The sequence below is a fragment of the Tachyglossus aculeatus genome, chromosome 8, assembly GCF_015852505.1.
Source record: "Tachyglossus aculeatus isolate mTacAcu1 chromosome 8, mTacAcu1.pri, whole genome shotgun sequence".
NCBI classification, from domain to species: domain Eukaryota; kingdom Metazoa; phylum Chordata; class Mammalia; order Monotremata; family Tachyglossidae; genus Tachyglossus; species Tachyglossus aculeatus.
In genome coordinates this window covers 12,737-27,314 of record NC_052073.1, presented here as the reverse complement: position 1 = coordinate 27,314, position 14,578 = coordinate 12,737, and the positions used below count along the sequence as shown (strand labels likewise).

The window sequence follows — 14,578 nt, the reverse complement described above, 5'->3', positions numbered from 1 at the left end:
GAACTACAGGCAACAGAGAAGTAGGGTAGCCTAGTGGATAGAACTTGGACCCGGAAGTCAGAAGGACCTGGATTCTAATCCCAACTCTGCCATGTGTTTACTGCATCACTTTGGGCAAGGCTGCTCTCCGCCTCAGTTGCATCACCTGTAAAACTGGTATTAACACCGTGAGCCCCCTGTGGCACAGGGATTGTATCCAAAGTGATAAATTATGCCTATAATAATAATGATGGCATTTGCTAAGCGCCTATCTCAGCACCTAGTACAGTGCCTGGTAAATAGTAAGCACTTAACAAATGCTGTAAAAAAAAATTATAATGCTTGTGTCACTTAAAGCAGTCAATGGTATTTAAGCATTTTATATGTGCAGGGCACTGAACTAAGCATGTGGGAGAGTACAATACAATGAATCCATGGTATTTATTGCACACGTGCTGGGTGCCGAGTATTTGTAAACTCCTGAAGCAGTGGTGGGGTGTGTTTGTGCTGAATCCTCCCAAAAGTTTAGCACGCAACTGCACTTGTTAAATGCCTTTAATGTAAAATTGTGCTTACTCTAGTGTTCTAGGCTCTCTGTCGCACACAGTGAGCCCCCTTAAGGGCGGACCACCCCAACCTGGGACCCGTCGGACATGGTGAACCCACTGAGGGCAGGGTGGCCGGCCATGATCTGTGGCTGTCGGCCCCTTTTCCACCTTCTAGGGCAAGGCTGCCACAACTGTGGAGTGGTCTGAAGCTGTGAGCCCCTCCGGGGCAGAGGCGCCATGATATTGTGCCTGGGTAACACCGGGAGCCCACCAAAGGCAGGGCCACCTCAATGTTGGACCTGTAAGATACTGTGAGTTCCTTCCCCCACCTAAAGGCAGGGCCACAAAAATGCTCCGACCATGTCGTACCCGTGTGACACTGTGAACCCTCGAGGGCAGGGCCGCCGCAACATTGGACCCGTCGGATACCGTGAGCGACCCCCGAGGGCAGGGCCACAAAAATGTTCTACCCATGTGACTCTGTGAGCCTATCCAAAGCAGAGCCCCCTTGACGTTGTGCCTGTGTGACACTGTGAACCCTTGAGTGCAGGGCCATAGCAATGTTGTGCCTGTGTAACACTGTAAGCCTTTAGGGCCTGGGTGCTGGGAAGAATGATTAAAAATATGGGTGGTGGCAAAAGGGGGCTGGCCTTAGTCTTCCCATTTGGATCTTTTTGTCCGGAACACTGGGAAGAACAAACAGAAACCTGGATGTCAGAAAAAGGGGTTGGTTTGATATCATGAGCCCCAGATTTAGGTCTTCCCAGCTTGGGTCCCAGGAAGAAGGACAACATGGGTGCCCTCAAAAATGGGGACTGACTTCAGGTCCCAAACCTCACATTTAAGTCTTCCTACTTTGGGTCTTCAAGGCCCAGGCGCTGGGAAGAACAATGAAAATATGGGTGCCGGCAAAAGTGGGGAGTGGCTTCATGCCATGAACCCCAGATTTCATTGTTCCCATTTGGGTCTTCATGGCCCAGGTGCCGGGAAGAACGCTGAAAATATGGGTGCTAGCAAAAGAGGGGGACTGGCTTCATGCCAAGAACCCCAGATTTCAATGTTCCCATTTGGGTCTTCATGGCCTGGGTGCCGGGGTGAGTAATGAAAAATATGGGTGCCAGCAAAGTGGGGACTGGCTTCAAGCCAAGAACCCCAGATTTGAGTCTTCCCATTTGGGTCTTCATGGCCCGGGCACTGGGAACGACAATAAAGATAAGGGTGCCGGCAAAACGGGGGACAGGCTTCATGCTACAAACCCCAGATTTGAGTCTTCCCATTTGGGTCTTCATGGCCAGTGCACCGGGGAAAATAAAAAAAATTTGGTGCCGGCAACAAGGGGTAGTGGCTTCATGCCGTGAACCCCAGATCTGAGTCTTCCCATTTGGGTCTTCATGGTCTGGGCACTGGGGAGAATAATTTAAAAACTTGGGTGCCGGCAAAAGGGGCTAGTGGCTTCATGCCACGAACCCCAGATTTGACTCTTCCCCATTTGGGTCTTCATGGCCCAGGCACCGGGAACAACAATAAAGATAGGGTTGCTGGCAAAAGAGGGTAGTGGCTTCATGCCATGAACCCCAGATTTGAGTCTTGCCATTTGGATCTATGTGACCCAGACAAAAGGAAGAACAATAATAACATGAGTGGTGGCAAAAGGCAAGACTACCTCCATGCCATATACCCAAGTTTTGACAGTATCCATTTGTATCTTCCTGGCCCAGGTGCCAGGAAGCACACTAAAAATACTAGTTGGCAAAAGGAGGCTGGCTTCATGCCTCAGACCCATGCGCCTCTCTGACACTGAGCCCCGCCGTGACGTTGTGCCTGTATGACACTGTGAGCCGCCACCCCCACTGCCCCCACAAAACCCCTGGCACCTTACCACGGGGCAGGGCTGCTGCGGTTGACAATGGGCCTGTCTGAGCCCCCTGGAGGCAGGGCTGCTGTGATGTTGTGCCTGTCTGACACTCTGAGCAACCACCTGGGGCAGGGTTGCCAGGCCGATAGACCTGACTGGCACTGTAAGCTTATCTGTAGACTAAACTCGTGGGCAGAGAATGTGTCTGCTTATTGTTATATTGTACTCCCCCAAGTGCTTAGTACAGTGATCTGTGCCCAAAAATTGCGATTGAATGAATATCTGACATTGTGAGCCCCCTGGGGGCAGGGTTAGGACACCGTGACTGTGTGCCCGTGTGACACCGTGAGCCCCCCACAACCCCACCACCACACCGAGGGACAGGGCCGCCTCCACTGACAATGGGCCTGTCTAATATTCTGAGCCCGTTGAGGGCAGGGCTGCCATGATGTTGTGCCCATCTGACACTCGGAGCACCCAACTGGGGCAGGGCTGCTGCAGTGTTGTGCCTGTGTGACATTGTGAGCCCCTCGCACCACACCGAGGGGCGGGGCCACCATGACCGACAATGGGCTTGTCTGACATTCTGCACTCCCTGGGGCAGGGCTGCCATGATGTTGTGCCCGTGACACTCTGAGCGCCTCCCTGGGGCAGGGCCGCAGCAATTTTGTGTGTGTGGGTGACACTCTGACCCCCTCGCACCGCACCGAGGGGCAGGGCCACCGCGACTGACAGTGGGTTTGTGTGACATTCTGCGCTCCTTGGGGGCAGAGCTGCCATGATGTTGTGCCCGTGTGACACTCTGAGCACCCCCCTGGGGCAGGGCTGCTGCAGTGTTGTGCCTGTGTGACACTGTGAGCCCCTCGCACCACACCGAGGGGCAGGGCCACCATGACCGACAATGGGCTTGTCTGACATTCTGCGCTCCCTGGGGCCAGGGCTGCCATGATGTTGTGCCCCTGTGACACTCTGAGCACCCCCCTGGGCAGGGCCGCGGCACTGTTGTGCCTGTGTGACCCTGTAACCACCTCGGACCGCATGGAGGGGCAGGGTCACCGTGACCGACGATGGGCTTGTCTGACATTCTGTGCTCCCTGGGGTCAGGGCTGCCATGATGTTGTGCCCATGTGACACTCTGAGCGCCTCCCCGGGGCAGGGCCGCAGCAATGTTGTGCCTATGTGACACTGCGACCTCCCCCGGCACCGCACCGAGGGGCAGGGCCACCACAACTGACAATGGGCTTGTCTGTCACTCTGAGCTCCCTGGGGGCAGGGCTGCTATGATGTTGTGCCCATCTGACACTCTGAGCACCCCCCTGGGGCAGGGCTGCCACAATGCTGTGCCTGTGTGACACTGTGCCCCCCACCCACCCCGCACCGCACCGAGGGGCAGGGCTACAGCAACCAACAGTGGGCTTGTTTGTCACTCTGAGCTCCCTGGGGGCAGGGCTGCCATGATGTTGTGCCCATCTGACACTCTGAGTGCCCCCCTGGGGCAGGGCCACGGTAACATTGTGCCTGTCTGACATTGTGAGCCCCCTGCACTGCACTGAGGCGGCAGGGCCACCACAACCGACAGTGGGCTTGTCAGACACTCTGAGCTCCCTGGAGGCAGGGCTGCTATGATGTTGTGCCCATCTGACACTCTGAGCACCCTGCCTGGGGCAGGGCCACTGTAACATTGTGCCTGTCTGGCATTGTGAGCCCCCTGCACCGCACTGAGGTGGCAGGGCCACCACAACTGACAATGGGCTTGTGTGACATTCTGAGCTCCCTGAGGGCAGGGCTGCTATGATGTTGTGCCCATCTGACACTCTGAGTGCCTCCCCCGGGGCAGGGCTGCCATAACGTTGTGCCTGTCTGGCATTGTGAGCCCCCTGTACCGCACCGATGCGGCAGGGCCACCACAACTGACAATGGGTTTGTCAGACACTCTGAGCTCCCTGGGGGCAGGGCTGCCATGATGTTGTGCCCACCTGACACTCTGAGCGCCTTCCTGGGGCAGGGCCGCCGTAACGTTGTGCCTGTCTGGCATTGTGAGCCCCCTGCACCGCACCGATGCGGCAGGGCCACCACAACTGACAATGGGTCTGTCAGACACTCTGAGCTCCCTGGAGGCAGGGCTGCCATGATGTTATGCCCATCTGACACTCTGAGTGCCCCGCCCCCCCCCCCCCCCGGGGCAGGGCTGCCGTAACGTTGTGCCTATCTGGCATTGTGATACCCCTGCACCGCACCGAGGCGGCAGGGCCACCACAACTGACAATGGGTTTGTCAGACACTCTGAGCTCCCTGGAGGCAGGGCTGCCATGATGTTGTGCCTTGTGCCCATCTGACACTCTGAGCACCCCCTCGGGGCAGGACTGCCGTAACGTTGTGCCTGTCTGGCATTGTGAGCCCCCTGCACCACACCGATGTGGCAGGACCACCACAACTGACAACTGCTTTGTCAGATACTCTGAGCTCCCTTGGGGCAGGACTGCCATGATGTTGTGCCCATCTGATACTCTGAGCACCCCCCCGGGGTAGGGCTGCTGTAACCTTGTGCCTTTCTGGCATTGTGAGCCCCCTGTACCGCACCAAAGTGACAGGTCCACCACAACTGACAATGGGTTTGTCAGACACTCTGAGCTCCCTGGGGGCAGGGCTGCTATGATGTTGTGCCCACCTGACACTCTGAGCACCCCCCTGGGGCAGGGCCACCATAACGTTGTGCCTATCTGGCATTGTGAGCCCCCTGCACCGCACCGATGTGGCAGGGCCACCACAACTGACAGTGGGCTTGTCAGACACTCTGAGCTCCCTGGAGGCAGGGCTGCTATGATGTTGTGCCCATCTGACACTCTGAGCACCCTGCCTGGGGCAGGGCCACTGTAACATTGTGCCTGTCTGGCATTGTGAGCCCCCTGCACCGCACTGAGGTGGCAGGGCCACCACAACTGACAATGGGCTTGTGTGACATTCTGAGCTCCCTGAGGGCAGGGCTGCTATGATGTTGTGCCCATCTGACACTCTGAGTGCCTCCCCCGGGGCAGGGCTGCCATAACGTTGTGCCTGTCTGGCATTGTGAGCCCCCTGCACCGCACCGATGCGGCAGGGCCACCACAACTGACAATGGGTTTGTCAGACACTCTGAGCTCCCTGGGCACAGGGCTGCCATGATGTTGTGCCCATCTGACGTTCTGAGTGCCCCACCCCCCGCCACCGGGGCAGGGCTGCCATAACGTTGTGCCTGTCTGGCACTGTGAGCCCCCTGTACCGCCCCGAGGTGTCAGGGCCGCCACAACTGACAATGGGTTTGTCAGACACTCTGAGCTCCCTGGGGGCAGGGCTGCCATGATGTTGTGCTCATCTGACGCTCTGAGCGCCTCCCCGGGGCAGGGCCGCCATAACGTTGTGCCTGTCTGGCATTGTGAGCTCCCTGCACCGCACCGAGGCGGCAGGGCCACCACAACTGACAATGGGTTTGTCAGACACTCTGAGCTCCCTGGAGGCAGGGCAGCTGTGATGTTGTGATCGTCTGACACTCTGAGAGGCCCCTGGGGCAGGGCTGCCATGATGTTTTACCTGTGTGACACTGCGAGTGCCCCCCTGGGGCAGAGCCACCCAATGTTGTTCCTGTCTGACCCTTGAGCCCCCACACTGCACCGAGGGGCAGGGCTGTCGTGACAGATAATGGACCCGTCTGACCCTGTGAGGCTTCAGGGTCTGCTCATTGGGCCGAATGACTGAAAAAAGGGGGCTGGCTTTATGCCACAAACCCCAGATTAGTCTTCCCATTTGGGTCTTTGTGGCCCGTTGCCTGGAAGAACAATTAAAATCTAGGTGCTGGAAAAAGGGAGAGCTGGCTTCATGCATCAAATCCCAGATTTGATTTCCCCTTTTGGGTCTTCATGGCCCAGGCTCTGGGAAGAGTGAAAAAGGTATGGGTGCTGAGAAAAGGGCATTGGCTTCATGCAACAAACCCCAGATTTGAATCTTCCCATTTGGGTCTTCATGGCCCAGGTGCAAGGCGGAACACCAAAAATATGGATGCCAGAAAAAGGGGTACTAGCTTCATGCTGCAAACCCCACAATTGAGTCTTCCCATTTAGGCCTTCATGGCCCAGGCATTGGGAAGAGTAATGGCAAATATGGGTGCTGGCAAAAGGGGAAACTGGCTTCATGCCACAAACCCTATATTTGAGTCTTCCTATTTGGGCCTTCATGGCCCAGGCACTGGGAAGAAGAATAATGATATGTGTCCTGGCAAAAGGGGGTACTGGCTTCATGCCACACACCCCAGATATGAGTCTTCCCATTTAGGTCTTCATGGCCCAGGCATTGGGAAGAGTAATTACAAATATGCGTGCTGGCAAAAGAGGGTACTGGCTTCATGCCACAAACTCCAGATTTGAGTCTTCCCATTTGGGTCTTCATGACCTAGGCACTAGGAAGAGTAATTACAAATATGGGTGCTGGCTAAAGGGGAATCTGGCTTCATGCCACAAACCCCAGATTTGAGTCTTCCCATTAGGGTCTTCATGGCCCAGGTGCTGAGAAGAGTAATTACAAATATGGGTGCTGGCTAAAGGGGAATATGGCTTCATGCCACAAATCCTATATTTGAGTCTTCCCATTTTGTTCTTCATGGCCCAGGTGCTGGGAAGAACAATAGTGACATGTATCCTGGCCAAAGCAGGTGCTGCCTTTATCCCACAAACCCTATATTTGAGTCTTCCCATTTGGGTCTTCATGGCCCAGGCACTGGGAAGAACAATAATGACATGTATCCTGGCAAAAGGGGGTACTGGCTTCATGCCACACACCCCAGTTATGAGTCTTCCCATTTAGGTCTTCATGGCCCAGGCATTGGGAAGAGTAATTACAAATATGCGTGCTGGCAAAAGAGGGTACTGGTTTCATGCCACAAACTCCAGATTTGAGTCTTCCCATTTGGGTCTTCATGACCTAGGCACTGGGAAGAGTAATTACAAATATGGGTGCTGGCTAAAGGGGAATCTGGCTTCATGCCACAAACCTCAGATTTGAGTCTTCCCATTTGGGTCTTCATGGCCCAGGTGCCGGGAAGAACAATAGTGACATGTATCCGGGCCAAAGCAGGTGCTGGCTTTATCCCACAAACCCTATATTTGAGTCTTCCCATTTGGGTCTTCATGGCCCAGGCACTGGGAAGAACAATAATGACATGTATCCTGGCAAAAGGGGGTACTGGCTTCATGCCACACACCCCAGATATGAGTCTTCCCATTTAGGTCTTCATGGCCCAGGCATTGGGAAGAGTAATTACAAATATGCGTGCTGGCAAAAGAGGGTACTGGCTTCATGCCACAAACTCCAGATTTGAGTCTTCCCATTTGGGTCTTCATGACCTAGGCACTAGGAAGAGTAATTACAAATATGGGTGCTGGCTAAAGGGGAATCTGGCTTCATGCCACAAACCCCAGATTTGAGTCTTCCCATTAGGGTCTTCATGGCCCAGGTGCTGAGAAGAGTAATTACAAATATGGGTGCTGGCTAAAGGGGAATCTGGCTTCATGCCACAAATCCTATATTTGAGTCTTCCCATTTTGTTCTTCATGGCCCAGGTGCTGGGAAGAACAATAGTGACATGTATCCTGGCCAAAGCAGGTGCTGCCTTTATCCCACAAACCCCATATTTGAGTCTTCCCATTTGGGTCTTCATGGCCCAGGCACTGGGAAGAACAATAATGACATGTATCCTGGCAAAAGGGGGTACTGGCTTCATGCCACACACCCCAGATATGAGTCTTCCCATTTAGGTCTTCATGGCCCAGGCATTGGGAAGAGTAATTACAAATATGTGTGCTGGCAAATGAGGGTACTGGCTTCATGCCACACACCCCAGATATGAGTCTTCCCATTTAGGTCTTCATGGCCCAGGCATTGGGAAGAGTAATTACAAATATGTGTGCTGGCAAATGAGGGTACTGGCTTCATGCCACAAACTCCAGATTTGAATCTTCCCATTTGGGTCTTCATGACCTAGGCACTGGGAAGAGTAATTACAGATATGGGTGCTGACAAAAGCGGGTACTGGCTTCATGCCACAAACCCCAGATTTGAGTCTTCCCATTAGGGTCTTCATGGCCCAGGTGCTGAGAAGAGTAATTGTAAATATGGGTGCTGGCAAAAGGGGAATCTGGCTTCATGCCACAAATCCTATATTTGAGTCTTCCCATTTTGTTCTTCATGGCCCAGGTGCTGGGAAGAACAATAGTGACATGTATCCTGGCCAAAGCAGGTGCTGGCTTTATCCCACAAACCCTATATTTGAGTCTTCCCATTTGGGTCTTCATGGCCCAGGCACTGGGAAGAACAATAACGACATGTATCCTGGCAAAAGGGGGTACTGGCTTCATGCCACACACCCCAGATATGAGTCTTCCCATTTAGGTCTTCACAGCCCATGTGCTGGGAAGAGTAATTACAGATATGGGTGCTCGCAAAGGGGAAACTGGCTTCATGCCACAAATCCTATATTTGAGTTTTTCCATTTGGGTCTTCATGGCCCATGCACTGGGAAGAACAATAATGACATGTCTCCTGGACAAAGCGGGTGCTGGCTTTGTCACAAACCCCCAGTTTGAGTCTTCCCACTTGGGTCTTCATGACTGTGGTGTCAGAAAAAACTGAAAATATGGATGCCGGCAAAAGGAGGGGTCTGGCTTCATGCTACTAACCCCCAGTTTGAGTTTTCCCATTTGAGTCTTCCCGGACCATGCACTGGAAACAACACTGAAACTATGGCTACCGGCAAAGGTGTAACTGGCTTCATGCCATGAACCCCAGATTTAAGTCTTCCAATTTGAGTCTTCATGACCGAGGTGCCAGGAAGAACAATTAAAAGATGGATGCCGGCTAAAGTGGGGGCTGGCTTCATGCCACAAACCCTAGATTTGAGTCTTCCCATTTGGGTCCTCGTGGCCTGGGCATCGGGAAGAACAAAAAAAATGAGTGCTGGCAGAAGAGGGTGTGCAGTGCATCCCAGATTTTATTTCTCTATTGGGTCTTCACGGCCCAGGTACCAGGGGGGAGAGGAAAAAATGTGGATGCTGGCAAAAGGGCCTTGTCTTCATGCCACGAACCCCAGATATGAACCTTCCTATTTGGGACTTCATGGCCCTGGCACTGGGAACAACAATAAAGATAGAGGGAACTGGCCTCAGGCTACAAACCCCAGATCTGAGTCTTCTAGTTTGGGTTTTCATGGCCTGGGTACAGGAGAAAAAAATTTAAAAATTTGAGGGCTGGCAAAAGGGGGTAGTGGCTTCATTCCATGAACCCCAGATTTGAGCCTTTCCATTTGGGTCTTCATGGCCTGTGAACTGGGGAGAATAATTAAAAAATTTGGGTGCCTGCAAAAGGGGGGTCTGGCTTCATGTCATGAACTCCAGATCTGAGTAGTTTCATTTGGGTCTTTTAACGGCTGGGGCACCGGAACAAACAATAAAAATATGCCAGCAAAAGGGTGGTACTGGCTTCATGATGCTAACCCCAGATTTCACTCCATTATTGGGTCTTCATGGCCCAGGTACCAGGGCGAGAGAGAAATATTGATGCCAGCAAGAGGGGGCGTGACTTCATGCCGTGAACCCCCGATGTGAGTCTTCCCATTTGGGTCTTCCAGGCCTGGGCACTGAGAAGAACAATAAAAATGAATGGTGGCGAAAGAGGGTGTGGCTTCATGAAACGAACCCCAGATTTGACTCCCTTTTGGGTCTTCATGGCCCAGGCATTTGAAAGCTTGATAATAACATGGGTGCTGGCAAAACAGGGGACTGGTTTCATGCCATGAATCCTATATTCAAGTCTTCCCAATTGGGTCTTCATGGCCCAGGCACAAAGGCAACAGATAATGTGAGTGCTGGCAAAACGTGGGCTGGTTTCACACCACGAAACCCAGATTTGAGCCTTCCCATTTGGGTCTTCATGGCCCAGGCACAGGTAAGAACAATAATAACACGAGGGCTGGCAAAAGAGGGGCTGGCTTCATGCCATCAACCAAAGATTTGAGTTTTCCCATTTGGGTCTCCGTGTCCTCGGTGCCGGGAAGAACAATAGTAACGTGAGTGCTAGCAAGATGGAGGGCTGACTTCATGCCACAAACCCTATATTTGAGTGTTCCTATTTTGGGTCTTCACGGCCAAGGTGCCGAGAAGAATAAAAATGACGTGTGCCAGAAAAAGTGGTGATTGACTTCAGGCCATGACCCTCAGACATCAGTTTTCCCATTTGGGTCTTTATGGCCCAGGCACTGGCAAAAACTATGAAATAGCAGTGTCAGCGAAAGGGGGCCGGTTTCATTCGCCAAACCCCAGATCTGAGTCTTCCCCTGTGGGCCTTCATGGTCCGGGTGCCGGGAAGAATGATAAAAGTATGGGTGCCAGCAAAAGTGGGGCTGACTTCGTGCCACGAACTCCAGATGTAACTCTCCCAGTTGGGTCTAAACGGCCTGAGTATCGGGCAGAGCGAGAAAAATTTTGGTGCCAGAAAAATGAGGGACTGGCTTTAGAACCTTGGGTAATTTGATTCTCTCAATTTGGTTTTTTGTGCCTGGGTTTTAGGGAGAGGGAAGACGTCTTTGGCTTTGTCACTTTGCCCTTGGTCAGACTTTACCCTCGGTATTGGGGCTTCGCCATATTTGAGGCCCAACGAGTTGAAGAGCTTCCTGCTCATTCTGATGATGATCACCGGAAGAGTTTCCACCTGTATCATTCCCACCGGTCCGCTCTACTATCTTTGCAGTGACTGGATGGACCATATTTCTCAGACTCTGGGCCTACCAAACAGGTTAGAAGCACCATGACCTTGGGGCAGGGTGCTTTTTATCTTTTCTTAAAACTTGGGTTTGGGCAGTGTTACTGAGCAGGAAAAGTTCAGGTCTGGGCATTGGAGGACCTGGGTTCTAATCCCATCTCTTCCTCTTGCCCGCTCTGTGAGCTTGGGCGAGTCACTTAACATTGCCGTGCCTTAGTTTCTTAGCCTGTGACATGTTGATTCAATACCTGCACTTGGATTTGCTCCGTTCATTCACCCCTCCTTCAACCCCATAGCACTTGATTACACTTCCGGTGCCCCGATCCTTCACCGGCTCCAGCCCGGCAAAGGAGCCATGAGGGTCTTCAGTGTCCTCCTCCTCTTCCTCCTCCTCATCAATCATATTTATTGAACGCTTACTGTGTTCACTGTACTAAGCGCTTGGGAAGTACAAGTTTGCAACATATAGAGACAGTCCCTACCCAACAATGGGCTCACAGTCTAAAAGGCCATCCTCCCTGACGGCCAGCAGCCCGACACGGCGTGGGGACCGGCTTTGGGATGTACCTATCTGGAAGAAGACTTGAGGTGGTGGCAAGGACCCTGTGATACCCTTGTCCAGGCTGGAGCTGCCCTGGAATCGGCGACGAGGAAGAGGGAAACCCCAGAGAGACTCTTCCTCAGGAGGAACAAAACCCCAGCTGAAGTTCATCCTGTCTTTTTCAGCCTGCACTTCAGGATGGTAGAAGTCTCAAGGGTAAGTTTTTTTTCTGAGAAGCAGTGAAGCAGCGTGGCTCACTGGAAAGAGCACGGGCTTTGGAGTCAGAGGTCATGGGTTCAAATCTCAGCTCTGCCAACTGTCAGCTGTGTGACTTTGGGCAAGTCACTTAACTTCTCTGTGCCTCAGTTACCTCATCTGTAAAATGGGGCTTAAGATTGTGAGCCCCCCGTGGGACAACCTGCTCACCTTGTAACCTCCCCAGCACTTAGAACAGCGCTTTGCACATAGTAAGCGCTTAACAAATACCATTATTATTATTATCATTATTATTCTGGGAGAGTGGCAGTCTGAGTTCTGAAGTCTTCGAAAAGGCTCCCAAAGTGCTATGATAATTATCTAGAGAAGCAGCGTGGCTCAGTGGAAAGAGCCCGGGTTTGGGAGTCAGAGGTCATGGGTTCTCATCCCAGCTCCGCCACTTGTCTTCTGTGTGACCTCAGCAAGTCACTTACCTTCTCTGGGCCTCTGTTCCCTCATCAGTAAAATGGGGGTAAAGACTGAGCCCCATGTGGGACAACATGATTCCATTTTATCTACCCCAGTGCTTAGAACAGTGCTCAGCATATAGTAAGTGCTTAACAAATGCCATTTTTATTATTTAGTCCATATCTAGAATTTATAGTAATGGCTGTAACCCTTTACAGACTGTGAGCTCACTGGGTGAAGGGAATGGGTCTACTAGTGTCTTATTCTCTTTCAAGTGCTTAGTCTCCAAAGTAAGTGCTCAATAAATACCACTGATTGAATTACTCTAGATCCAACAAACTTTGGATTTCCTACCAGAGAATTAGAGAGTCTAGACCTAAGCTCTCACTTTTGGCTCATTCTAAAGAAGTTGGTTTTTAAAAAAGGTCCAACGATTAGTTGAGCCTGTGTGCCACCGCACGGTCAGATTCCTCCCGCATCCCTTTATTGAACCGATCTCAGTCCATGATGGACATTTGTGTGCAGAGCATTGTACTGAGCACCGGGGAAGGTATAATGCAGCCTATAGACATGGTCCCTGCCCAGGAGGAGTTGACAATCTTCTGTATATCTGTGGCCCCATCAGTTACCGGACAGTCTCTAAATCTCTCTCGCCTTTTCTGTAGATGCAGGGTTCAACCGTGACTCCCAGAATGACAGAGGAGAAACCGACAGGTCTGTGGGATTCTTCCAGCTGTGTGTCAGGCCTAGAGCGAGCGACTGTTTTCAGCATTTGGTGTAAGAGAAGGATTTTTTTTCTGTAAATTCTAATCCCCTCTGGGAGACGGTTTCTTCCAGGGCGGCACGGCCGGAGGCACCCGGGCCGAGGTAGGACGGGTCAGAGAAGACTTCCAGAGGAGGAGGGCTCCCCGGTGATCCATGGTGTGAATTGTATGGGCGAGGGAATTTCAGGCCGATTCCATATCGAGGCTTTCACCTCTTTCTTGGATCTTCGTCTAAAAAATCTGCGTAGAGGTCATTTTTACCCTCCAGCTTGAGAGCAGACCCGGACATCCCCACTTCCGGGAAGAACAAGGCGAAGAGGTGGCCGAGAGAGAGAGAAGCTCCATGTCCGGCGATGGGGTCGTGCGACTGTGTCTGCTTCTGTGGCCGGAGGCCATCTCTGCAGCCCCATATTGCAGGGGGGCAGTAGAGGTGGCACAGTGAGGGGGAGTGGGAGGACAGGGTAGGAATAGGTGGGATTGTGGGTCTGAACTCCCTATAGCTCTGCCACTAAGTGCCCCCTGACCCTCCTGAGGGAGAGATTGCAGGGGGGACGGTGGCAGTCATGGGGAGGGATGGGCAGGGAGGCAGGCAATGCTTGGGGCTCTTTCTCCCCGTGCCCTTTCCCTCCTTTGACTTCATCTCCTCTCAGTACTCCCACACCGGCCCCCACCGAAATAAAGCCAGCGATAGATAGAACAGCGACTGCACAATCGTGGAGTCTGGGCCTGCGACCCACCAGCTGGACCGCCTCCTTCCAGAATCCACCGGCAGCCATCTGGCAAAGCGCCGGATTCACCGTTCCTTGACACCTCCGGCCGTGACCATCCGAGCCTTGGTTGCAGAACGTCCACCCGGGTCGTCTCTGACCGCTTTCGGGTGCCCCCCGAGATAAGCCCCGGGACCCTCTAGTCTCATACACACGGGGAACAATGCATAAAAATCTCTTAACCCCAGCCTCAGGTCTATCTGTGGTCTCTTGTTCGTGGATTGGGTCTGTGCCGTCCTAAGGGGTGGAGTCTGCCGACGGGCAGGACAGAGGCTCCTTTCATAACCAACATTTTTGCAGGTCAGTGAACGGTTCTACCGCATTCTTCCTCATAGCTGTCCGAGGGCTCTGCAGAGCAGGTAGGCCCGAACCCTAACCCCTTAAAGAAGCAGTGGGGCCTAGGGGATAGAATGAGGGCCTGGATTCTGATCCCAGCTCTGCCCCTCAGCTGCTGCATAATCTTGGGCAAATCACCTCACTTCTCATCAGTTACCTCATCAGTGAAATGGGGATTAAGACAGTGAGCCCCATGTGGGAGAGGTACCCCATCAATCAATCAATCAATCAATCAATCGTATTTATTGAGCGCTTACTATGTGCAGAGCACTGTACTAAGCTCCTGGGAAGTACAAATTGGCATCACATAGAGACAGTCCCTACCCAACAGTGGGCTCACAGTC

At 52.8% G+C, this 14,578-nt stretch overlaps 1 pseudogene; it reads left to right on the top strand.

Moving 5' to 3' along the window:
- Positions 1–887: 887 nt before the first annotated feature.
- On the top strand, positions 888–13,654 carry LOC119931766 (annotated as a pseudogene).
- Positions 13,655–14,578: the final 924 nt, after the last annotated feature.